Raw genomic sequence first — 26,820 nt, forward strand, 5'->3', positions numbered from 1 at the left:
AAAAAGACATAGGTGATAGATAGATATAGATAACTATGAGAAGTGCATATGCTTATCGTATACATTTTAGAAAATTAAAAATAAATATTCAAAAATTCCTGGACGGCAGGACAACTGTGGACTTCTAGGTGCCTATGAACCTTGAGAACCATGCATATCATCATCTTGCTACTTTTGTACTTGCTACAAATGGCTACCATTTGTGAACCATGGTGAATCTCAAGTCAGTATTTATAATTAAAGGAAGGCAGAAAAAGAGGCATTGGAAATGTATGAGTCTTGAATGAAATTGTGACCCAATAACATATACTCTATATTTATATGTCACAAAAGTGTTTTTCATGGTGTTTGAAATTTGAGAGGATATATAAACACCTGAGTCAGAAAACTAACATTGATTAGATAATCATCTCTTGAAATAAATAACCATAATAGAAATGTTTAAAGATATTCCACTGAGATGAAAGGACACAGTCAACTCTATGTGTGTCTGTGTATTTTACAAGCACATTGGATTTACTTTCCTGCTTCTGTCATCCTTAGTTTGTTGACTATGTACTCTGAATTATCTGACACAGTCCCAATTTTAAAAAATATGTTTCCAAACATGTCCCAGTTGTATTTCTTGCTGTGGGATGTTACAATATCTTTTATCATGACATCATTTTAATGAAAACATAAATTTTATTCTAATAAATAGTTTAAAACTATAGCAAATGATCTTTCTAAATCCTTAGGGAAAAAATAACCTAATACTTTAAAAAAAAGGTTTCAATCTGAATGCAAAATCTTCTTTGCGGTTCAGACAGTTCACTAAAGCCCTGGGTTGTGGACAGAGGACAGAAATGCAAACAGCGTTCGCACATTGAGGTCCTTCATCCATTTTGAGTCTATTTTTGTGTGTGGTGTAAGGAAATGGTCCAATTTCATTTTTCTACATGTGGCTGTCCAATTTTCCCAGCACCATTTATTGAAGAGGCTGTCTTTTTTCCATTGGACATTCTTTCCTGCTTTGTCGAAGATTAGTTGACTGTAGAGTTGAGGGTCTATTTCTGGGCTCTCTATTCTGTTCCATTGATCTATGTGTCTGTTTTTGTGCCAGTACCATACTGTCTTGATGATTATAGCTTTGTGATAGAGCTTGAAGTCCGGAATTGTGATGCCACCAACGTTGGCTTTCTTTTTCAATATCCCTTTGGTTATTCGAGGTCTTTTCTGGTTCCATATAAATTTTAGAATTCTTTGTTCCATTTCTTTGAAAAAGATGGATGGTACTTTGATAGGGATTGCATTAAAGTGTAGAGTGCTTTAGGTAGCATAGACATTTTCACAATATTTATTCTTCCAATCCAGGAGCATGGAACATATTTCCATTTCTTTGTGTCTTCCTCATTTTCTTTCATGAGTACTTTATAGTTTTCTGAGTATAGATTCTGTGTCTCTTTGGTTAGGTTTATTCCTAGGTATCTTATGGTTTTGGGTGCAATTGTAAATGGGATTGATTCCTTAATTTCTCTTTCTTCTGTCTTGCTGTTGGTGTAGAGAAATGCAACTGATTTCTGTGCATTGATTTTATATCCTGACACTTTACTGAATTCCTGTATAAGTTCTAGCAGTTTTGGAGTGGAGTCTTTTGGGTTTTCCACATATAGTATCATATCATCTGCGAAGAGTGATAGTTTGACTTCTTCTTTGCTGATTTGGATGCCTTTAATTTCCTTTGGTTGTCTGATTGCTGAGGCTAGGACCTCTAGTACTATGTTGAATAGCAGTGGTGATAATGGACATCCCTGCCGTGTTCCTGACCTTAGCTAAAAAGCTTTCAGTTTTTCTCCATTGAGATGATATATGCAGTGGGTTTTTCATAGATGGCTTTGATGATATTGAGGTATGTGCCCTCTATCCCTACACTTTGAAGAGTTTTGATCAGGAAGGGATGCTGTACTTTGTCAAATGCTTTTTCAGCATCTATTGAGAGTATCATATGGTTCTTGTTCTTTCTTTGATTGATGTGTTGTATCACATACTGATTTGCGGATGTGGAACCAACCTTGCAGCCCTGGAATAAATCCCACTTGGTCGTGGTGAATAATCCTTTTAATGTACTGTTGAATCCTATTGGCTAGTATTTTGTTGAGTATTTTCGCATCTGTGTTCATCAAGGATATTGGTCTATAGCTCTCTTTTTTGATGGGATCCTTGTCTGGTTTTGGGATCAAGATGATTCTGGTCTCATAAAATGAGTTTGGAAGTTTTCCTTCCATTTGTATTTTTTGGAACAGTTTCAGGAGAATAAGAATTAGTTCATCTTTAAATGTTTGGTAGAATTCCCCCGGGAAGCCATCTGGCCCTGGGCTTTTGTTTGTTTGGAGATTTTTAATGACTGTTTCAATCTCCTTACTGGTTATGGGTCTGTTCAGGCTTTCTATTTCTTCCTGGTTCAGTTGTGGTAGTTTATATGTTTCTAGGAATGCATCCATTTCTTCCAGATTGTCAAATTTTTTGGCTTAGAGTTGCTCATAGTATGTTCTTATAATAGTTTGTATTTCTTTGGTATTAGTTGTGATCTCTCCTCTTTCATTCATGATTTTATTTATTTGGGTCCTTTCTCTTTTCTTTTTGAATAGTCAGGCCAGGGGTTTATCAATTTTATTAATTCTTTCAAAGAACCAGCTCCTAGTTTCGTTGATTTGCTCTATTGTCTTTTTGGTTTCTATTTCACTGATTTCTGCTCTGATCTTTATGATTTCTCTTCTCCTGCTTGACTTAGGGTTTCTTTCTTGTTCTTTCTCCAGCTCCTTTTCCTTATACCACACACAAAAATAGACTCAAAATAGATGAAGGACCTCAATGTGAGAAAGGAATCCATCAAAATCCTTGAGGGGAACACAGGCAGCAACCTCTTCAACTTCAGCCGCAGCAACATCTTCCTAGGAACATCACCAAAGGCAAGGGAAGCAAGGGCAAAAATGAACTATTGGGATTTCATCAAGATCAAAAGCTTTTGCACAGCAAAGGAAACAGTTAACAAAATCAAAAGAAAACTGACAGAATGGGAGAAGATATTTGCAAACGACATATCAGATAAAGGACTAGTGTCCAGAATCTATAAAGAACTTAGCAAACTCAACATCCAAAGAACAAATAATCCAATCAAGAAATGGGCAGAGGACATGAACAGACATTTCTGCAAAGAAGACATCCAGATGGCCAACAGACACATGAAAAAGTGCTCCATATCACTCGGCATCAGGGAAATGCAAATCAAAACCACAATGAGATATCACCTCACACCAGTCAGAATGGCTAAAATCAACAAGTCAGGAAATGATAGATGCTGGCGAGGATGTGGAGAAAGGGGAACCCTCCTACACTGTTGGTGGGAATGCAAGCTGGTGCAACCTCTCTGGAAAACAGCATGGAGGTTCCTCAAAATGTTGAAAATAGAACTGCCCTATGACCCAGCAATTGCACTATTGGGTATTTACCCTAAAGATACAAACGTAGTGATCCAAAGGGGCACGTGCACCCGAATGTTTATAGCAGCAATGTCCACGATAGCCAAACTATGGAAAGAACCTAGATGTCCATCAACAGATGAATGGATCAAGAAGATGTGGTATATATACACAATGGAATACTATGCAGCCATCAAAAGAAATGAAATCTTGCCATTTGCAACAACATGGATGGAACTAGAGCGTATCATGCTTAGCGAAATAAGTCAAGCAGAGAAAGACAACTATCATATGATCTCCCTGATATGAGGAAGTGGTGATGCAACATGGGGGCTTAAGTGGGTAGGAGAAGAATCAATGAAACAAGATGGGATTGGGAGGGACAAACCATAAGTGACTCTTAATCTCACAAAACAAACTGAGGGTTGCTTGGGGGAGGGGGTTTGGGAGAAGGGGGTAGGATTATGGACATTGGGGAGGGTATGTGCTTTGGTGAGGGCTGTGAAGTGTGTAAACCTGGTGATTCACAGACCTGTACCCCTGGGGATAAAAATATATGTTTATAAAAAATAAAAAATTTAAAAAAAATGCAAACAGCTGAGAAAAGGAAGGCATGTCTCCCCCAAATGCCATCAAATAAATGAATCAATTATCCTCTAAACCTTCCAGTATTTAAAGTATCTTTTCATTTTAAATGCTAATACTAATTCTTAATATCAAATTTGAATCAATCACAATAACAAAGACTGAAGGTCACTTATGTCTATCTATATTGCCAGGTTTGGTGTAATCATTTATACACATTTATGCACACACACACTGGTAGCTAATACTGTTATGTAATTTAATTATATTAAATAAATAAATATTTATATATTCATTAAAATAGTTTGTGTCATTGATAGCCATAATAACAATATATTCATAATAACAAATAAAATCATAAATTATAAGGCACTTCCTCAAAACAGATGTGTAGAAGGATATACTGAATTAAATTTTAGGTTATCATTTGAAGGCAAATTTTTCTCTTATAATTTTTTTTATTTCCTGACTCCATAAAGGAAGATGAAGGAGATTCTACATCTGATGGGAGTCACTAAGAAAAATATTCAATGTAATTGTCAACTATCAACACTGGACACTGGGAAAATCAGCAATACCTCTGTAAACAACATTGTGGGCTTTTCAGTGGGTACAGATTAATATGAGCTCTACCTAACATTGGACATATAGCAAATAACACTTCTATTGCCATGAAAATAGAGGACATTGAGAGACTACGCTAAGTAGATCTCAAGCTGAAGTAAGAAAATAAAATTCATTAATTACTTATAAGGCATGGTCACTGGTGGCCAAGAATTATTAGATCAACACAAAGAATGGAACATTATAGCATAGGCCACCCAGAGTGGTGGTCAAGTACAAGGACTCCAAATATTAGGCCTGCTTTATCACATAGTAGTGAACTTGAACACCCTTCTTCTTCATAGACAAATCAGCGAAAATAAGCTCATACCTGAGGTGTTGTTTGGAAGACTTGATTAATATATCTAAAAAAAAAATACTCAGAACTGACAGTGCATGCTAGATAGTATTCTGGTGACAAGGAATCATAATTCTATGAACTATGTTTGATAACTTCCCATTAATTATAGGCCTTGCATTGAGAAATAATCAACTTTTAAATGAAGTCTTTTTCTTAATGAGCCTTTTAATATGCAAGCTGAATTTGATTTTATCATAGCTCAGAGTAAACTTACTTTGTAAATATAACTATATTATATTTATTTTGCATAATGATTTTAAACATATGCATGCTAAATTAAGCTCTTACATTATAAAAACAACCATCTTTACCATAGATATCCTTACTGCCCACTTGTGTCCTAAAGATAACATATTTTACTTTCATAACTCTTCTGAAATCTAGTATCAGAGAATTAGCATTTAAGGTAAAAGAATAAACATGTTGTCATTGTCTTCAATGATGCTATACTTTACTATGAAATATTCCTAAACAAAAGGATTTAGGGAGGCTCCTCTATGGCTCTTTATTCTTTATATGAAATTCCATGACTAGCTATGGATAATTTGTATTGTATTTATTCTATATGCAATATAATATTATTATCTGAAAATGTATAGTATTTCAGAAATGAAATCCATATATATACCAGGCTTTTGCTGACCTTGACTTCTTTTTTTTTTTTTTTTTTTTGGAAGAAGATAATCACCTGCATGTTTCTGAGAAGAGTTAATACAATGAGGCAGAAGCAGTACTATCCAGGAGGAATTAGATTCCAGATTATATTAATCACTGTCTACATCCTCTCAACGTTGTGACACAGAAATCAAGGACAAAAAATTAAGGCCAAGGATTAAAACAGAAACACTGTGCCAAAAGTGGTAACACATATTTTCTGAAAACTGATACTATAATTCATTTAAAATAAAAACGCGATTTAAACATGTTTCAAGTATGGAGCATTTAACTCTTAAAAATGAGTTACTTCAGGAAGAAATTGTAGGCTACATGACCATTATTTGCAATTAAGTTCCAAAACTAACATTTTTTTAAAGAATATTCCTTTTAAAAAGTATATTTCTGAGCAAATAAAGTTAAATCGAATGTTCTATTTATATTTGATTCTGCCAATATAACAAAAATGGATAGTTGCTATTGCATAATATAATATAATTGAAAACTTTAAGATGCATCATTATTATATTCAGCATTGGAATGCTCATTTTGTGACGTATAGGCATTTATCACTTTAACATTTGTTATATTAAAATATATAAAAATTACTGAATAATTTTCATGGTTAACATGTAAGCAACCGTCCAAAATAATCTTTTGACAATTCCCAGAATATTATTCACCAAACTATTAGTATTACTTTTCCTAGAAAAACACATTTGAGAGTTAGTGGTTCTGAATTTAGAAACAAACAAAAAAAGATCTCATACTGAACACATTTCACACCTTTTCTCCATTGGGGACACTCACTCAAATTAAATATTTCAAGTGCTAATAATAAATATTTAAGTATTAAAAGAGTCCAAATTATCACTGATCTTAGTACAAAATAAAATATAAATGTTAATCACTTAATGTAATATTTTATGCAAATAATGGTGGTTTTGATTTTCTATGATATATTCCATGTAGGTTCTTTTACTATTACTTCCCCACGTTTTAAAATGTATGAAATTATGAAATTATATTGATCAAATTTGTTTACCTCAGCACAAAAAAAAACCCCAGAATCTTTAATGAATAATTAGAAATTTATTTCAAATATAGTTTTAAATTCTAATTTCATTTTCTATCAACTGCATTTTGTTACCAGGAGATTAGTATTCCTTCTCTGCCTTTGATTCTTAAAATAAAATGATGACTTTGACTCTTCAAAACCTTAATTACAGAGATTAGGAACTTAATTATTGATATTATAGTCTCTGTAAGTGAAAATATAACATCTGTTTTTATAACAAAAATAATAACTACAATAGAAAAAGGCATTTTCGAAAGAAAAACGTTTAATTCATTACCCCACTTTGCATGGGGTTCTCTTCTTTTTCCTACAAGGAAACAGAAGTATAGGACTTATATCACAAAAGCAGAGTTTGATAGGTTTCAGTTAGTGTCTGGAGAAATAATAACTGATGGTCTTTTCCAAGGAGGTACCTTAAAGAAGCTGAGCATGTTTTAAAACAATTTTTAAAAAGCCTTAATCGTTTTCTTGGGTTAGAATGCTGGAATTGCCATGCTTGGATGGAGAGACACACAGATACACATATAAACGATATGCTATAAGGATTTCTTTTAAATAATAAAGTTGATTATTATTTCGTGTGTGTGCATCTGGGAATATGGAGAAATAAGGTTTCTCAAATCTAATGTGAATTCCTTATATATAACTTACAAGCTTGTTACCCAGGTGACAGTGTCATCTATACTTGGTAAAGCAATTTAGATTCACTGTAATTTGTATAGCAATGTCAATTTATTTGTTTGATATTCAAATGTGATGCTATGCTCAGCTTGAAACACTATTTTTATATTTTTCCATCAGCCATTTTTAGATGTGACTTCATATTCTTGTACATAAGATTTAATTCTCCATTATTTAGTTTTAAATGAATAATTCATGTAATTCAAAATTTTACTCACAAAAAGCATAACCATGTATGCATATAGCTACATATATAGTTAAATATATTTTTTATAGTTATATATATTTATAAAATATGAAAATAAAGGTGAAAAAAGTCATCCATTATCTTTGACATATAAAATATCTAAAAATAGCATCAACAATAAAATGATCCTCAATATATATAAACCCTGAATGCAATAACCTCTTTTTGCCCTTTTCCTTGCCTTTACAAGTTTGGAACATCTGGGGATTCAACTGAAGAGCTGGGAAAGCTTTGAAAACTCTGTTCTTATTAACACCTGATTTTTGACCTTGAGGTTCTCATCTGCTCTCTTTATATGAATTCTGTAACACATCCAGAGTATGTTTCTAATATGATACAGTCTTTGAAATATCCTAATAAAAATAATATCAAAAATTAGTCTCTTAAAAATTAAATCACATGCTTCCAAGATTGCTAACCCTGAAATAATGGAAGCCATTAAAATAATACATTAAAAAAGTTTAATGTTTGAAATTTAATGTTTCATAGTTAATTCTTAGTTAATCCCTAGCAATGAAGTGTCATTTGTTTGTAAATTATTCTAAGATGAGAAATTTATATGAGGATGAATATGTACAAAGAACAAATTCTAAAAAGAAAAATAGGAATTTGATAAATTTGAAAAGCATCTCTACTTTGTGCTTAATCATTGATTTTGGAGGTATTTTCTTTCCAAAATAGCCAATATCCCAAAATAAAATAAATAAATAAATATAATATTCAGTGATGTAAAGAATGGTCAATCATGCTTTTTAAGATAAACTTAATCATTTTTTATTATTTTTAACCGTAGGAAAAAGCTCAAAAATAGTTCAACTAGAATTCATTTTATTTCCTAATGGGATCACACATTTCTTCTGTTTACTTCTATTCATTTAAGTTACTGGTATATATGTATATATATATATACATATATACATATATATTCAACTTCTTTAAATTTAATCTTCATTCAAGCAGAGAAATCCCAATAAATTCTTCTCCTGAACTACTTTCTTTGTTCACATCTGTTTGCTTACATAATACTGCAGTCTAAAACTTCCTTGAGGACAAAATTCCAGTCTTAGTCACACTTACATATTTAATGATTGAATCGTGAATGACTGGATACTAAATAACTATTTACTATGACCTACTCATGCAAAATATATTTAAGCTGAGGTTCTTTGTCTTTTATACTCAGGCTGCTCTGACTAGTAGGTATTAAGAGGGATCATTAATTGACCAGTGGTTGCCTGGATACATATTGTACCCTGTCAAAAGCAGTACTTTTTAGATGTGTTCGTTTTCAATTCCTTTGCTTTTAGCTGCTTCAGTTAAAACTGCTTAACTAAAAGCAAGCTTTTCAAATATTTATTTGAGTACAGGAAAAACCATATAAAGTTCAAGAGTATCCCAGTATTCTTATAGATACCATTTTGAAGACATAATTCTCAGCCAGGTATTTTCTTCAATTTTGTAACTTCAACTCTTGCTATCATGAAGTTTCCCATTCCAGTTATCTATTTGTATGTGTTCCCTATGAAGTTTATCTTCTTAATAGGGAACAGGCATACCAAAATTAATTTTGAATATATTCATAGTTACTTCAAATTCTCCTCCGCCTCACCCTTTTTTAAGATTTGAGTGTAGTTGACACACAATGTTAAATTAATTTCACATATATAGCATAATGATTCAACAGCTCTATACACTATGTTATGTTCACCATAAGTGTAATTATCATCTGGCACCATGCAACACTATTACAATACCATTGACTATGTTTTCCATTCTATACCTTCTCTTCCTATGACTTATTCATTTCATAACTGGAAACCTGTATAAAAACTCTCTCTCTCTCTTTTTTTTTAAAGATTTTATTTATTTATTTGACAGAGAGAGATCACAAATAGATGGAGAGACAGGAAGAGAGAGAGAGAGAGAGTGAGGGAAGCAAGATCCCTGATGAGCAGAGAGCCCGAGGTGGGACTCGATCCCAGGACCCTGAGATCATGACCTGAGCCGAAGGCAGTGGCATAACACACTGAGCCACCTAGGCGCCCCTAAAAACTCTCTCTTGACATACAAGTGGAACACTTCATCCTCTTTCCTTACAAGGATATTGACTTTTATCCTGATACACCTTCCCGATTTCCAGAACACTGTGTTACAAATTAATTAACATTAATAAAGTAATGAACAGAAGCAAGTTTGAAGAAGTAGCATGATGTATCCATTTTTTGGAGAACTTGAAATATTTGAAAAGTTTCAAATTAGAAATATCCAACAGACCTTTAGAAATATAGATAGATAGGGGCGCTTGGGTGGCTCAGTGGGTTGCGCCTCTGCTTTTGGTTCAGGTCATGATCTTAGGGTTCTGGGATCAAGCCCTGCATCAGCTCTCTACTCAGCGGGGAGCCTGCTTCCCCCCTCTCTCTGCCTGCCTCTCTGCCTATTTGTGATCTCTGACTGTCAAATAAATAAATAAAATTTTTTAAAAAATTTTAAAAAGAAATATGATAGATACATTTCTGTTTATTGACTATTCTTTGGTGAATATTATTGTGCAGTAAAATGATTCTCATACTTTGTTCCTAATCTGATATATCCATTAACATATCTCTTCTCCATGTCTTAATTTGGCTTTTTTTAGTCTCCTGTGTAGTAAACCAAGGCATTTACCACTGCCCATAAGGTCAATTTTAACTCTACCCTGAGCGGTTCTTTTTCTAAACCATGTAGGTAATGAGGAGCTATACTCAAAGTTGTGTCCCAACTAGATTTCCCCTCGCCACTGTTATTCAGGTGTATACTTGAGTGGGGCTGTAGTACAGACAGTAAATTTTCAGCTTACACCCACATATTTGTCCAAACATTATATGTATCAAGCTTGGCCTTTTTCTACCTCTGTCAGCTGGTTATAGGGAAAGATTATAAAGCAATAGATGTGAGATGAAAGAGAGTCAAGAGAGTCTTATTATTTGTGCTGTGTGAGCCCAATCTTACATGCACCATGTCCATTTTGTAATGGATTGCTGCTTGTGTCACCAAATGTATGTCTTGATATGTCTAATATTCCCAGACTCAACACTGGCAGTTATAGCTGTAGGAGATCTGAATCTTGTGCCTAAACTTCAACTCTGTGTCCTCTGGGTCCAAGAGATAAAAATATCTAGTGCCAAGAAGACTTTCCCATACTTCATCTTTCTGATTAATCAGTTGAGCCTGCCATTTTCCCTTATTGACCCTTAGCAACAACCATCTAATTATTGCAACACTTAGAGTTACTAGTTCTTCTGTGTCACTGAAAAGCCAGAAACCCTACCGGAGCGAATACATCTCCATCCCAGTCCACAACAGATGAAAGTCTTGGCAGTCACAATCTTACAGCATTCCATGGGACAGTGAGATTTTACCTGCCACTAGGATGTATAAAAATAAAAGTGTAAAAATTAAAAAAAGAAATGAGCATAAGGACAGTATTGTTTCAACAATTTGGTAAATGTAAATTCTGTTGTCTAAGTCTAGGTAATGGCTCTCTGTCCTACATTAATAAAAACATGAATTTCTGTATTGTGCTTGTCTTTGCTCATTTGTTTTCAAGCTCTCAGAGAATCGGGAGAACACATACACTCACTTATTACCTAGAGATGATAATTTCATTAGGACATCTGTGTTTTGATAGTCAGATATAACTTTTTGATGATTATCAAGAACAAATTTAAAAATAAAGCCTCTGTTTATAATATCATTGTGTACTAATATAAGTTTAATCTATTATATGTGAGGGAAAAAAAGGAAATTGGAAGTCTGGGGCAAAATTTTAACTCTATCTAATTGGATTATGTGAGCAAAATATTTCCAGAAATAATTGATTATTTCATTTGACTTCTATACTTAAATCTTTCTTTATATAATAGTATCTTTCCATGCTTGTAAAATATACAGATTTAATATTTTGAATTTCTTGTGTGTTTTTCCACCAACTCAACATAATATAACAGTTCATTTTTCATAAAAATAGATTCATTAAAATAAAACATTTATTATGAAAATAGGAATTTAAATCTGAGGGGTGTTTTCTTTCTGGTACTTCAACATCAATGCAACATCCACCATAGTGATATACTATCCTGATAAATCATTTCAGAGATACCATTGTGATGATATATTTTGACTCACATATACATCATCATGGTCATCATGATGTTTTATTAGTATCATATATCACCAAAATGATGGGGCATTGATGATGTGGAATTTCTCAGTAAAATAGTGATGACAAAAGTCATCTTTCCTGGAGAAATGCTCTGTAACTTAATTCTTGAAAAGTTTATAAATATGTCATCTACCTTTCCTACCCTGTCTCAATAATATACTTTCAAAAATAGAAACTATGTGATTTTTTGTTTTGGGGGGACAAAGCTGAATTTTGTTATAATACATGCATGGGATTTTCTTACTATGACATTCTCCCACAATGATTAATATGAACTTTTCTCTTTCATTCTAAATTGAAATACTTTTATGACCTTTCACCCACCAAGAGACTTATCTCCTTATATCAATGAATTGAAAGGAATCTGTCATAGGGTATGTTATTATAATGAAGAAATGCAGGGGTTCAAACAATATAGAGATTTCTTCCTTCTGTGTACAGTGTAGGATAACTAAATATTCCAGGATGGGTATGTATGTTCTACTATATAATGTAATTTTGCATCCAGATTACTTTTAACTTGCTCTGTTATCCTATAGGGCATATTCTTCATTTACATGATTAAAACTGTCTCAATCACTTATATGTACATTTTGCAGCCCCAGGGAAGAGGAAAAGAGAGAATGGCAGGCAAGGAACTTCCTTTGAAAAAAGTGATACAGAATTTCACACCACTAAGGAATAACCTACATGAAATGATATAAATATATGGGACATAATTTTCCTGCAAATTTTATGTATTTCTATCACTTAAATATTTTGTATCACATTCCTTAGATAAGTATCAAATAAGTAAACTTACCCACAACACCAAAAAGAATCTATAAAAGTATCAACAGAATTCAAGATATGTATTTATCAAGTTAGCAAATATCATGTCAATCTCAATGTTGTTCAAATCTGCCTCATTATATTCATCATTACCTAATATACTGTAAAAATAAAATACTGTGCATGAATATAATTAACTAGGTCACTATTGCAGTAATATTGCTATAATCATTGTGGTGGTATTATTCATGTCTTCCTCTTGGTTGTCAAAGCACATTTATATAATTTATTAATATACTTAATCCATAGTCTTATAAATGTTCACCCTATCTCCAATGAGAATATAACATAAGCTTTCAGAGTAGGAATTTTATAAGTGTTACTATGTTTTTTTTAGTCTAGATTCTGGGTATTTTTTTTTTTTAAAGGATGTAGTTTTCTGAGTATTGTCAATATTGACATTAAAAAAAAAACCTCTTAAATTATTCTTTTACCATAGTGATTTGACATAACAATATCTATTTAAAATATATGCAAACATTTTCTTTTTTTTTTAAGATTTTATTTATTTATTTGAGAGGGAGAATGAGAGAGAGGGAGAACATGAGAGGAGAGAGGTCAGCAAGAGCAAATTCCATGGCAAGCAGGGAACTTGATGTGGGACTCCAGAACCATGACCTGAGCCAAAGGCAGTCTCTTAACCAACTGAGCCCCCCAGACACCCCTGCAAACAGATTCTTTAACAGAGTCTTTAACATTATCCTTTTCCAACATATATTGCCATTTTATTCATGCCACTGTATTTTTTCTAGTTTCATGTATCTTAGTGTAAGAAGACAATGGCAACGATAGTTTTGCAGTGAAAATAGACAAATTAATATATTGGTGTCCTCAACAAGCTTGTGACTTTAAAGTTATAAATCATTTAAAAATCAGCTATATTGAATTATTACTATAATAATTTAATGAAATGAAAAGTATGCTATAAATACAGATAATTATTAAATAGAAAATATAATTTATTGTAACCTAATCTCTTAATGAAATCAGTGAGAAAATATTTAAAAGTCCATGGATTAATGATACATTATGAATGAGATAGGGCTTCAAAGAATGTGGAAACACTAATTTCACCTTACATTTACTGCAGAATTATTTATGGCAGCCAAATTATAGAAGTAACCCAAGTGTCCATCAATGGGTGAATGGATAAAGAAAATGTGACAATATATATACACTGTATATATATTATATGTGTATTTTACATACTACATATGTATTTTTATATATGCATACATGTAATAAATATATAATGGAATATTACTCAGCCATAAAAAAGAATGAAATCCTGCCATTTGCAACAACACTGACAGATCTACAGGGTATAATGTTAAGTAAAATAAGTCAGTCAGGAGAAGATAAATACCATATGATTTCACTCATATGTGGAATTTGAGAAACAAAACAAATGAATAAAGAAAAAAAGAAAAAGAGACAGACCAAAAAACAGACTCAACTGTAGACATCAATGGTTACCAAAGGTGAAGTAGGTGGGAAGATGGGTGAAACAGGTGATGGGGATTAAAGAGTATGCTTACCATGATGAGCACTGAGTAATGTATAGAATTGGTGAATCATTATATTGTGCACCTGAACTAATAAATAGTACTGTATGTTAACAACATAGGAATTAAAATAAATAAATAAAATCAAAAACAAACTCCTCTCCAAAAAACAAAGGAGAAAAGAGACAAACAAATAAAACCAGACTCTTTAGCATAGAGAACGAACTGATGGTTACTGGAGGGGAGGTCAGTGGGGGATGTGTGAAATAGGTGAAGGGGATTAAAAGTACACTTACCATGAGGAACACTGAGTAATATACAGACTGGTATCACTATTTTGTACACCTGAAACTAAAATAACACTATTTTAATTAAACTGGAATTCTTAAAAACAGAGATAAAGCTTGTAATCAGTTTTGTTACTTATTTTCACTTGTATAAAGAGGTGGAGGTTTTTAAAAAAAAAGCTGTTGAATTCTTTAAACTTTTCCCAGATTATGATTCAGACATGAAATAGTGACATATCACATTAATACAAAAACTGAAATCTCTTAGACTTTAGTTTTTTCTTATTCTTTGTTAAAAACAAAAGTTTAAAATCATTGTATCTATAAAGGATTTGTACCTATTCAGTAGAACAAAACTGTGTTAATTTCATGTCCTAAAAGACTTTAGCAGACTAATAAAAATGTCTGCAATTTGTGTTTCAGTCCATGGGAACTTTGTTGCCCAATATCATTAGAAAGAGCTGTTGATATATTTTTGTAAAAGTTAGTATAACTAAGTTAGCTAATTGAACACAATCAAGAAATAAATTAATTTTAAAAATTAATATAAATATATCAACACTATATGTATATCTGTGTCTAGTGTGCAGATTGAATATGCATACCACATTACATTAGCAAAGTCAATGATCAATTTTATACCAATCAGCCAAATCTACTATACTTCCTGTCAAACAAAAAGGAACATCATTTATGAACTAGATAAAGCTGTTCATATTATAGCATGAAATATCATAAATATAATGAGAATAATGAAAATGTTACTGATAGGAATTAAATCATGATTAATAAGTCTAACATAGTAATAAGTTTTACTAATATAAATATCATTCCTTAATAATTTCAAAAAGAAATCGAATATGTAGCTAAGTTTATAAGATATTTATGAAATAAGGATATAAGGCATGTTATTATTTTAGTAGTAATTACTTTAGACATAAGGGTTCATATTTAGCATTCTGTTTTAAAAATGTTTAGGGATCGGTGGTAAAAATTCAGTTATAACTACATTAATTTCATGAGAATCATGATCAAATTCTATATATTAAAGATGAAGATCTATACTATTTTATTTTAATTAATTTATTTATTTTAGAGAGAGAGAATCTCTCAAGCAGACACCACTATAAGCATGTAGCCTGACATGGGGCTTGATCTCATGACCCTGAGATCATGACTTGAGTTGAAATCAATTGTTGGATATTTAATGGACTGAGCTCCCAGATGCCCCATGCCCATACTATTTTAGATGAATAGCTTTAGTGGGCGCCTGGGTGGCTCAGTGGGTTAAGCCGCTGCCTTCGGCTCAGGTCATGATCTCAGGGTCCTGGGATTGAGTCCCACATCGGGCTCTCTGCTCAGCAGGGAGCCTGTTTCCTCCTCTCTCTCTCTCTGCCTGCCTCTCTGCCTACTTGTGATCTCTCTCTGTCAAATAAATAAATAAAATCTTTAAAAAAAAATAAATGAATAGCTTTAGCAAATATTTGATTTATAGTTTTGCTATTAGAACTTAGAATATAATAAACATTTAGAAATAGGGGTGCCTGGATGTCTCAGTGGGTTAAGCCTCTGCCTTTGGCTTAGGTCATGATCTCAGGGCCATGGGATTGAGCCCTGCATTGGGCTCTCTGCTCAGCAGGGATATTGCTTCTCCCTACTCTCTCTGCCTGCCTCTCTGCCAACTCGTGATTTCTCTCTCTGTCAAATAAATAAATAAAATCTTTTAAAAAATTAGAAATAAAAAAAAAATAAAAAATTAGAAATAAAATGGGATTAGATTATAATTGGAATAAGGATTTTTTTTTTTACTTAATTGTTTCTCTTTTTTTTAAGATTTTATTTATTTATTTGACAGAGAGAGTTCACAAGTAGATGGAAAGGCAGGCAGAGAGAGAGAGAGAGAGGGAAACAGGCTTCCTGCTGAGCAGAGAGCCCGATGCGGGACTCGATCCCAGGACCCTGAGATCATGACCTGAGCCGAAGGCAGCGACCCAACCCACTGAGCCACCCAGGCACCCTGGAATAAGGATTTTATAACTTGATTTAGTTAAATAGATTGTAAGTATATTTGTAAACACTGAATGTATTACATTTAAAAAAGTATATAAAATCTTTAATCTTGAGTCACATCCAATATAATTAAAAAAGATAGTTTTGAAAACATTGTTACATTTAATTTTGTCAGTGTCACTATCTTGAATTTCTTTTGCTGTTTGAAGGTACACTCTATTTTGCAGTTACAACTGAGGAGATAATTTATGTTTAAATTTATGGAAAAGATAACACTTAAAAAAAAAAAAGGTGCTTTCTTTTCTTTGCTCTCACATTTTTCCATGAGGGCAATATATTACTTGACAACATTTAGGAAATGGAAGATGTAAAATCTCCCACTGTCCACATTCTGTACCAGATTGAATTTAACAGTCTAAAAGATGAAATTCCATTTCTAAAACCATGCTGATATAGAAAAGACTCAGAGTTGTTTACTGTGCCTTGATTAAGCATAAAAGGAGTCTTCTTTGAAAATAATATTTTCTATTGCCCTTTTGTTTGATTCCTTGAAAGTTTTTATACATAAAGTAACGTATCACAGTAAGACTGATGCTGGGTGAGAAGAATGTTTTTATTTTGTAACGTAGGAAACATTTTGCACAAATGGAAGGGGAAAAGGAGTCCTGGCACACAAAAGAGATGCAAAGTATCTGAACTGATTTCTTTAAGATGTTTTGTTCCCTCTTATTTTTGGAAAAGTTGTGTGGCCACAGGGGTGTGCCTACCTGTTTAAAGACCAATGTCTTAAGTAAACTTACATTTAATGTGATAGTGGTAGGGCTTGTTTGTTTTGTTTCTTGGTTGATTATTCATTAACTATTTAATGAGTCAACTTACATTGATTATCTGATTAATGTAGCTAATTCTATTTCTTTTCAGAAAGTAGAAAACAAACTTGATCTGTATTTGAGCATAGGACAAGGTAAATTGACATTGAAAAGGGAATGGCTAGAACTTGGGGCAAATAAGATGAGGTAGTAGTATCTAGCACAACCACTGACGAGTTTAGCTCTTCCCATTTAACAGTTTGTCAAAGTACTCTTGGTTTTCTTGAGTTCTCTTAAGGCTATATGTCTTTTCTCTGTGTGCAATAGGGAGATAAGAGAAAGAACAAAGTGGGCATGAAATGAATCAAAAAGTGTGCTGGAAGAGTATATTTTTTCAATACCTACAGTTTTAAAAATCTTTAAATGTCTTCGCAAAATGAACAATATTGGAGTCACCTGAAGATACAACCTTGAAAAAAGCTTTTATTTATTGAAATAAGACTATTTAAAATCATTTTCTTAATTCTTTTATTTTTAATTTTTTTTTAATAAACATGTATTTTTATCCCCAGGGGTACAGGTCTGTGAATCTCCAGGTTTACACACTTCACAGCACTCACCAAAGCACATACCCTCCCCAATGTCCATAATCCCACCCCCTTCTCCCAAACCCCCTCCCCCCAGCAACCCTCAGTTTGTTTTGTAAGATTAAGAGTCACTTATGGTTTGTCTCCCTCCCAATCCCATCTTGTTTCATTGATTCTTCTCCTACCCACTTAAGCCCCCATGTTGCATCACCACTTCCTCATATCAGGGAGATCATATGATAGTTGTCTTTCTCTGCTTGACTTATTTTGCTAAGCATGACACGCATTTTCTTAATTCTTCACTTAATTCGGCCACCATCCAGGAGTTGGACTGAAGTGTAGCAAGTCCTGAAATCTAGATTTAATCATTTTTATCAGCAAAATAAAAGAAAAAAGTTAAGTCTTTTCTAAATGGCATATAATCTAGAAAAGGAGATTATTTTAAATAGTCAGCAACTTTTGAAATCGTACGGGAAGGCATTGTCATATGTTTATATACATACATATTAAGTAGAAAACATTGGTTAACAGAGAAGACAGTTTTTATGAATCAAGAGAGGTTGTTTGTCTTGCTAATACAATGCACAAATATTATCCCCATGCTTTACCTTTAAAAATTGCTCAATCATGCCTTTCAATTATCAATTTAAATAATATTTCTGAAGTTCAAGAAACATAATTAGTGCACAATTTATAAGTTTCCTTGTTTTTTTTTTGTTTTTTTGTTTTTATTTTTTTTTTTTTTGTTTTGTTTTTGTTTGTACTCTGATTACTCTTCACCATTTTCCCCTGGCTATCCTTGCTAATTGATATTATTAGTTCACCATTTTAGATATATTCTGTTTATGTGTGTATTACTGTTATTATTCCCTTAACTTAGATTAAAAATATCAATGAACAGAGACTAAGTTTGCAATGTTTTGCTAGTCTTTACACTGGGGACTGATGATAAGAAATAGAACAATAAAAACTTCTCATATTTTACACCTTTTCAACAGTGCTTTTTTTACCCTTACTGTTGCATACACAAAATGCCTGGGCTTTATAATTGATAAAATGGCTCATGCTTTCTAAGATGTCTGGTGAAATGTGCAGTATCATTACCATACTACAATTAATTTAGAAAACTGAAATTCTGGAACCAAATACCTTGAGAAAACAATGTTACATATCAATGAAAATAATGTGATTTATGGCATTATCAATATGCTTTATGAAAACTCTAATTTCTGAAAATAAATACTCTGAGGGTAGTAAGAGGGACTACTGAATCAATTACAGGAGAAATAAAATAACCCAAATGGCATCATATCATGTGTCAGTCTCTTCTCAGTTATACAGAAAGGATGTCTAGCTTAGATATTAGAGCATGGACTTTTTCTGAAAGAAGGCAAACAAAAGGCTTTGTCTGACCTTATATTTAAAGGATCTCAGCTATCCATGGGGAAAGATCCAGTTTTCTGGACATATTTCTTAAATTTTGACCAAGATTACTTAATTTTTACATTAAGAGATTATATCATGTGCCAAGCACGTAGGTGGCTCAATAGTTGTCTGCCTTTAGCTCAGGTCATGATCTCAGGATTCTGGGATTGAGTCCTACCTGGGGCTTGCCACTCAGCGGGGAGTCTGCTTGCCCCTCTCCTACTCTCCCTGCTTGTGTTCCCCCCTTTGCTGTGTCTCTCTTTGCCAAAAAAATATTAATATAATGTTGTCTTTTTTTTTTTAAGATTTTATTTATTTACTTGACAGACAGAGATCACAAGTAAGCAGAGAGGCAGGCAGAGAGGAAGGGAAGCAGGCTCCCTGCTGAGCAGAGAAACTGATGCAGAGCTCTATCCCAGGACCAGGACGTTGGGATCATTACCTGAGCGGAAGACAGAGGCTTTAACCCATTGAGCCACCCAGGCACCCCCCAAAAATATTAATAAAATCTCTTAAAAAAAGAGATTATATCATTTGCCTACTAATTAACAGCTAAGGTGCCATGTTTAAAAACACATATTCATGGGGAAGTAATGCATATGAATAATTGTGCATTGTTTATTAAATACTTCAATTCTGGATAGTTTTTTACACTTTTGTGTGGGACATGGATTTCTGAAACAGAAAAGAACCTGCCAGTGAAAGAAAAAATTCTGGTCCAGGGAGATGGTGGACAAAAAATATACTTTGCCATTTTATTGAAATTGCACACAAATGTCTTGTAATGCAAAGCAGAGGAACCCTTGATCAGAAAATATAAATGGAAGGGGGAGGAGAAAAGACACTGCACAATTTATTAATGGCATAAACTCTGTCTTTAATTTTGGTATATCTTTAGTGAACATTAGCCGTATTTTAAAATAATGGCATAAACCACAACAGTTATTTGTTAGATATAATATAAAGTTAAATCAAAAAGTCAAACCTTAGAAATGTGTAATAGAATCTATTAATCTGTTCTACACTAATGACATTAATTGTATAACTTAAGTTGTGCATATATAATTTATCAATCGACATACTTATAAAAATAAAATTATATGTAAGTAATATATAATATATAATAGCTATATATTATGTATAATAAGCTCATTGATAAAAACATTAATAGATATTTATTTCTTGGACCTGAAAAGCTTACATATACTTTAGGCAAAATTATAGATTCACTGAGCAAATATAGAACAAATGTTTAAAATCTTGAGTATGTGTTCTAATTATCACATTTTCTGCACTACTTTAGAATTAAAATGACAAAAATAAGGGTTTTTTTGTAGTGTTTTAAAGATTACTGATAAAAATAGAAAAGATACTATAGAAAAATAGAAAAGATACTTTGACTTTTAAATTACAACTTTGAAGAGAGGTTATTTTATGTATCAGAAGCTGAGATCACTGATTTGAGGCAATTTCTTTTTAGTATAGTATTTAATGCCCTAAATTTCCTTCTAAACATTTATTCAGGTGCACCTCACAAGCCTGAACATATTTTTTTGTCATTTAATTTTATTTTCTTCTAGTATCTACTGTGACTTCTTCTTTGGTCAATTTGATATTTAGAATTATAGGTATAGTATCCAATTATTTTGAGTTAAGATAAGATGTTCTCAACCTCTTTCTGTTATTGATGTTTAACTGAATTCTATTGTGATATGGGAAACACTTCATAAGATTGTGATTCTTCAATATTGGTTGAAACTAACATCATTTACATTACAGTGAAGGATATGGTCTATTTTAGTGACATCCCATGTGAAGTTGAAAGAATACATTTTCTGTTGTTTAAGTCAGTGTAATCTATCATTTAGCTCTTTAGTTGTTAGTATTGTTCAAAGGTTCAGTGTTCTTACTGATTTGTTCTCCACTTTTATTTCCCCTTCAAATAATGAGAGGTCTAGTGAACCATCTAAAGTGATTATAGATTTGTCTACATTTCTTTTCAGTTATTGCCTGTTCTTATACTTGTGTTCTGGGGCTCTGTACCAAGAGTGTATTTAGATTCTTATGGTCCCTTGTAAATGCTGTCTTTACTTTTTTTTTTTTTTTGCTTTCTTTATTAATATGTAATGACATTCCGTATCTTTGGTAATATTCCTTTTTTTGAAGGCTGTTTTTCCTAAGGTTTGTTTATATAGCTAATTTCACTTTTTCTTGATTAGGATTAGTGTGTTACATGTATATATATATATATGTATTTTTTACATTTTTCAAGCCTATTTGTCAAAACATCATGACCAGATAGGTTTATCCTAGTATTATATGGTTCAGCATTCAAATGTCAACCATTAATTGGCTATTTCAAGAAACTAAAGAATACCATATCATCATTTCATTAGGACACATAAAAGAGTTTAACAAAATTCAACATCAAATTAAATGAAATCTTTTATCAAACCAAGAAAATTAATCAAGGAACCTAAAACCAACATCCTACTTAGTAGTGAAAGACTGAATTATTTCCTCCCCAAATAGGGAGAAACTAAAGAAATAACTCTGACCAACCTTCCTAAACAACACTATAACTCTTATTATCTTACAATAACTTAAACTCTTGGTGGAATGAATTTAGATTCCATTTAATTTTATTTTACATTTTTCCTGTCTGTCAGGATTACATTCAAACAAAAATAATTTTATTCTTTATCTCTAATTTTTTTCAATTCTCATTTTTACTTCCTCCCTGCATACAAAATAGATATTCTCACAGAAGAATTTATTTAAAATATAAATTTAGCTTAAATTTTGATTCTATTATTTAATGCAGGGTATTTATAAGGTGTTTTCCATTCTAAAACATTATCACAGAGGCTTGTTTTTGATGGAATGAAGTCATCCTCTAAGGTTTTACTTAGTTGTCATCTCCACAAGGAAAACCTCTATTGATTACTGGTTTTGTTCTCAATCTTGAGGAGGGGCAAAAAGAAAGTTTTGTGGGAAGAATGTTTATTAGGGGAACAAAACATGTAGGAGGCAGGAATAGGAAATGAGATCGGCCAGAGAGAGAAATTGAGTTGCAGTGATCCTTTGGTTCACTCCCTGGGGGGCTCTGGAGCTAAAATTGCCAATTAAACTGCATTGATCCAAAGCTTGTGGGTTGTTATACCCCCTATATTATCCTTTTTATGCAATATTCTTAAAAAAGCAAAACAATTGGGGCAGAAAACATATCAGTGTTTACCAGGTGATTCAGATGGGAGTGAGATAGGAAATTGACTAGGTAGGAGACTGACAACAAAGACATACTTCATAATTTTTTATAGTGATAAAAATCTTCTCTATCTTGATTGTGTAATAGTTTCAGGACTATATGTGAAGATTAAAATTAATATATATCTATCATGCCTAATAAGTATTAAAGAAGGGAAATTCATATATATGAAATTAATAAACAATAATTATATACAAAATTGATTTTTAACATGAAACGCATACATATGAAAATTCTTTAAACATATTGTCAAAAGTATATGTAGATTTTATGTGTGTATGTGTGTGTTTGTAACATTACACAAATATTACAAACTATCAAAGATGGAGGCAGGAAAAATAAAATATGAATAAACTAATTGATATAATGAAATAAGTGATATAATGAAAATGTCAAAGAAAAACTTTCCCTAAAGACTTTACTGATGATTCATTCACTTTTAGACAAGAAATATGTTCTGTGATTCTGTTTTTCAGAATTTAATGTAACATCCATATCCCTTGGGCATTTTGGAAAATGTAGCTTCTAAATGAATATAGCTTGGGTGGGGTCTGAGAGTCTGCATTTTGATGAACTCCCAAGAAACTCCAGTGTTGCTCTTGACTGAATCTCCTTCAAGCAAGGCCCTGTATTACATAAACTGTTTCATGTGTAGACAATAAGTTTTCTAAATAAAACTAGAATTCAAAATCAGAATCTGGGAAAATTACCTTAATCAATAAATTGCCAAAAAGTGTGTACATATGTGTAAGCACATACACAAACATGGGAGGCTGTTCATTAAACTGCAAAAACAGATATAAAAAAAATTAAAAAGTGTGACCTCCTTGAAGAAAACAAGTGGATTATTCAAAATGATAAATGAAGTATGAAAAGTTTCTTTTCCATATGTGTTAAACTCAATATTGTTATATGGTCTCTTTTCCTCACCAAAATATATATATTTTATTCAAGTCTAATAGAAATCCCATGATTTCTCTTTTACCTGATAAGATTCTCCAAAAAAATCATCAGAAGGATGAACAATAAGAGAATTCCAAGTTAAAAAATTTTGAACAATACAGAAATGACCAAAATAGGCAAATCAATATACTGAGAAGAAAATCTAGAAACAGGACTATAGAAGTATAAAATTTTAAAGAGCCATTTTATCGCATGGAAAGGAATGTTATGTTCAAGACATTGGTTTGTCATAAGTGACTAATTGTATTTAAAGAAAAAGTGTCTCACAAATGCTGCCATGTAAAAACTTGCAACAATTGCTTGCTCTGTACCTCCAGAGTTGCCATTCTCATTATCATCTGTGTGAACTGTTTTTCCCCTGGGTGTGCAATGTCCATGGTGCCTTTCCCTACCACATTAAATTACTCTAAACACTAATTTGTTTACAAAGTAAAGATTTATTTTTGACAAGTAAAATCATAAAAGTACTGAGAACATTTGTTGGAGAAAATTCTCCATGTTCACTCCATCTTGGAAAATGGAGTAGGAACTTAAAAAAAAAAAAAAAAAAGACAAAGGAACCTCAAGCCAAGAAACCTACCAGTAAGGATTATTCAACTGAAGTCTATGAACTAAAAAACACAAAAATAATAAAAAAAACTAATATAATGATGCAACTGTACATTGAGGAGATAAAGCCAAATTAGACTGATTACAAGATCCTTACTCTGATAACTTCATTGTGTATTATATAACTTTACAAGTTATATGTAGTTGAAGTAAGTGAACTTCAGTAAACAAACATAGTTCTTAGGTTATTCATGTGAGTTCCAGGCAGTCTGTGATGTCTGCAGAGTGATGACCTTAATTACTCTCCCCACATTACTTGCATACCAAAACTTATCTCTTGTAGGAAAAAAAATGTTATGTGAATATGTATATGTACCTATCTTGTGTCTATGAATCTGATCAAAATTTATCAAACCACTCTCCAAATTGAAGTCTTCTACAAATCACAGATTTGGGAGTTTTGTTTAACATATTTATATATGTTAAATATATAAATCCCTATTTATGTATGTTAAGTAACTCTATCTACATGTGCCCATGTCCCAAGAAAATTATAGACAATGGTTTATACCAAACACATCTTCCATGTCTAGCTGAAGTTGTTAATTTTTTTGGTATTTCATATATTATCTGATTTGTAATGTACCAAACATAAACTGACATATGAGAACAAGAGGAAAAAGGAACACAGTAATGATGATTTACTTTTGTCATCAGAAAAGAAGATGAAGCAATCTGTTCCTCTTATTCCTTAAGAGTGGTTAGGAAAATGTATTACTTATCTATTACTGCTTGACAGATTCCCAAGGAACCTGGTATCCTGAAACAATAGGCATTTATTATCTCACGCAATTTCTGTGGGTCTTAGTGTTTTCAACTCACAGTTCCTGAGATTGCAGTTAATATGTGGGCCAGAACTGTCTTCTTAAGGCTTACCTAGGGCTGGAATCTGCTTCCAAAGATATTCACTCAAATGTGTGGCAGGTTAGTGCTGGTTGTTGGCAAGAGGTCAATAGTTCTTTGACATGTGACCTTTTCCACAGGCTGTTAGGGTGTGCTTATGGCATGACATTTCATTTCCCCCAGAGCTAGTGAACCAAGAGAGAGCAAGGTGGAAACGTCCTCTGCCATCTAGCCTTGGAAGGAACAGTCCATCACTTCTACAGGATCCTATTTGATATAAAAGTGATCCCAATTCAGTTTGAAAGGGGGCTGAAACTGATACCAGGAGAGAGGAAATTGTTAAGAGCATTTAGAGATTGGCCATTCCACATATTTTCGTGGATTGAAAAGCTTTAGTTACTACATTGATTTTACCTCTTTAAAAAAAATTAGTTGTAGGGGCGCCTGGGTGGCTAAGTGGGTTAAAGCCTCTGCCTTCCGCTTGGGTCATGATCCCAGGGTCCTGGGATCAAGCCCCACATCGAGCCCCACATCCGGCTCTCTGCTCAGCAGGGAGCCTGCTTCCTCCTCTTTCTGACTGCCTCTCTGCCTACTTGTAATCTCTGTCTTTCAAATAAATAAATAAAATCTTAAGAAAATTAGCTGTATGAAAAATGCAGATACAGGACTGTAAAACAAATTAAAATAAAAAACTGATTTGACCTGTGGTTTGTGAATCTCTTTAATTATTACCAATATTGGGGCGCCTGGGTGGCTCAGTAGGTTAAGTCACTGCCTTCGGCTCAGGTCATGATCTCAGGGTCCTGGGATCGAGTCCCACATCGGGCTCTCTGCTCAGCGGGGAGCCTGCTTCCTCCTCTCTCTCTCTGCCTGCCTCTCTGCCTACTTGTGATCTCTCTGTCAAATAAATAAATAAAATCTTTAAAAAAAAATATTACCAATATTTCCCATCAAAATACTTCAGATTGTTTTAATACCATAATGTCATTAAACATTTTCCCCATAAAGCTTTTTATTTGCTAATGTAATGTCTTCAAAAGTCGACAAAAGTGGCATAGTAAAAAAACAAACAAACAAACAAAAAAACCAAAAGGAAATACTAGCAAAAACTATACATTTCTACCTGAATGAGAATATTTACACTTAGGATATCTGATAAGTAACACAAAGCCATAAACTTAAGGGATACAACATGGCCATTTTTTTTTTCTGATGATTACTCATGAAATGAAGTAATACAAATGAAAATATTAGAATGAGAATTAGAATGTGAAAAATTGGATACTTGAAAGTTCCCTGCTCTAATTGCAAATTATTTCAATATGTGAAAATTATTTCTATTTCAAAATTCCACCTGTTATGATTACAAAGTCTTTACAAACTTTCAGAATTTGCTGAGTCACTTGAGATTTTTAATTTAGAAAATAGAAATTAAAGATGAGTTAAGCATTACCTTTAAAAGATGTTTTAAAATTTGTCTTTCTCCATATCAGATTGAATTAGAAATTGTCAGTCAAAAAATTTTAAACTACTGTCAGCAATAACTGCCTTAAATGCTCAGATTTCCAACTGTGTTAAAGTTATTAGTACTGAAAACATATCTCTGAAAATAGAGTTTAAATTTCCTTTGATGGGGTGTCTTAAAATAGAACAGAATTTCATCTGTCTAGGGTAGTTTGGATGAATCCAACTTTAAAGTTAGATGATAGAGTTATATGACCTCTTGAAGTTTCTGCAAACCATATGATTTCATGAGAAAATAAGGATTTTCAGCTTTCTAGCTTCCCACTGTAAATTTTATTCAAAGCAAACTGA

At 32.6% G+C, this 26,820-nt stretch overlaps 1 long non-coding RNA gene across 1 annotated transcript in view; it reads left to right on the plus strand.

Annotated features, from left to right (window-relative positions):
- Positions 1-26,820, plus strand: part of LOC309863222 — a 433,055-nt gene that overhangs the window by 154,305 nt on the left and 251,930 nt on the right. The window lies entirely within an intron of this gene.

Source organism: Mustela nivalis, assembly GCF_964662115.1.
Source record: "Mustela nivalis genome assembly, chromosome: 4".
Lineage (NCBI taxonomy): Eukaryota > Metazoa > Chordata > Mammalia > Carnivora > Mustelidae > Mustela > Mustela nivalis.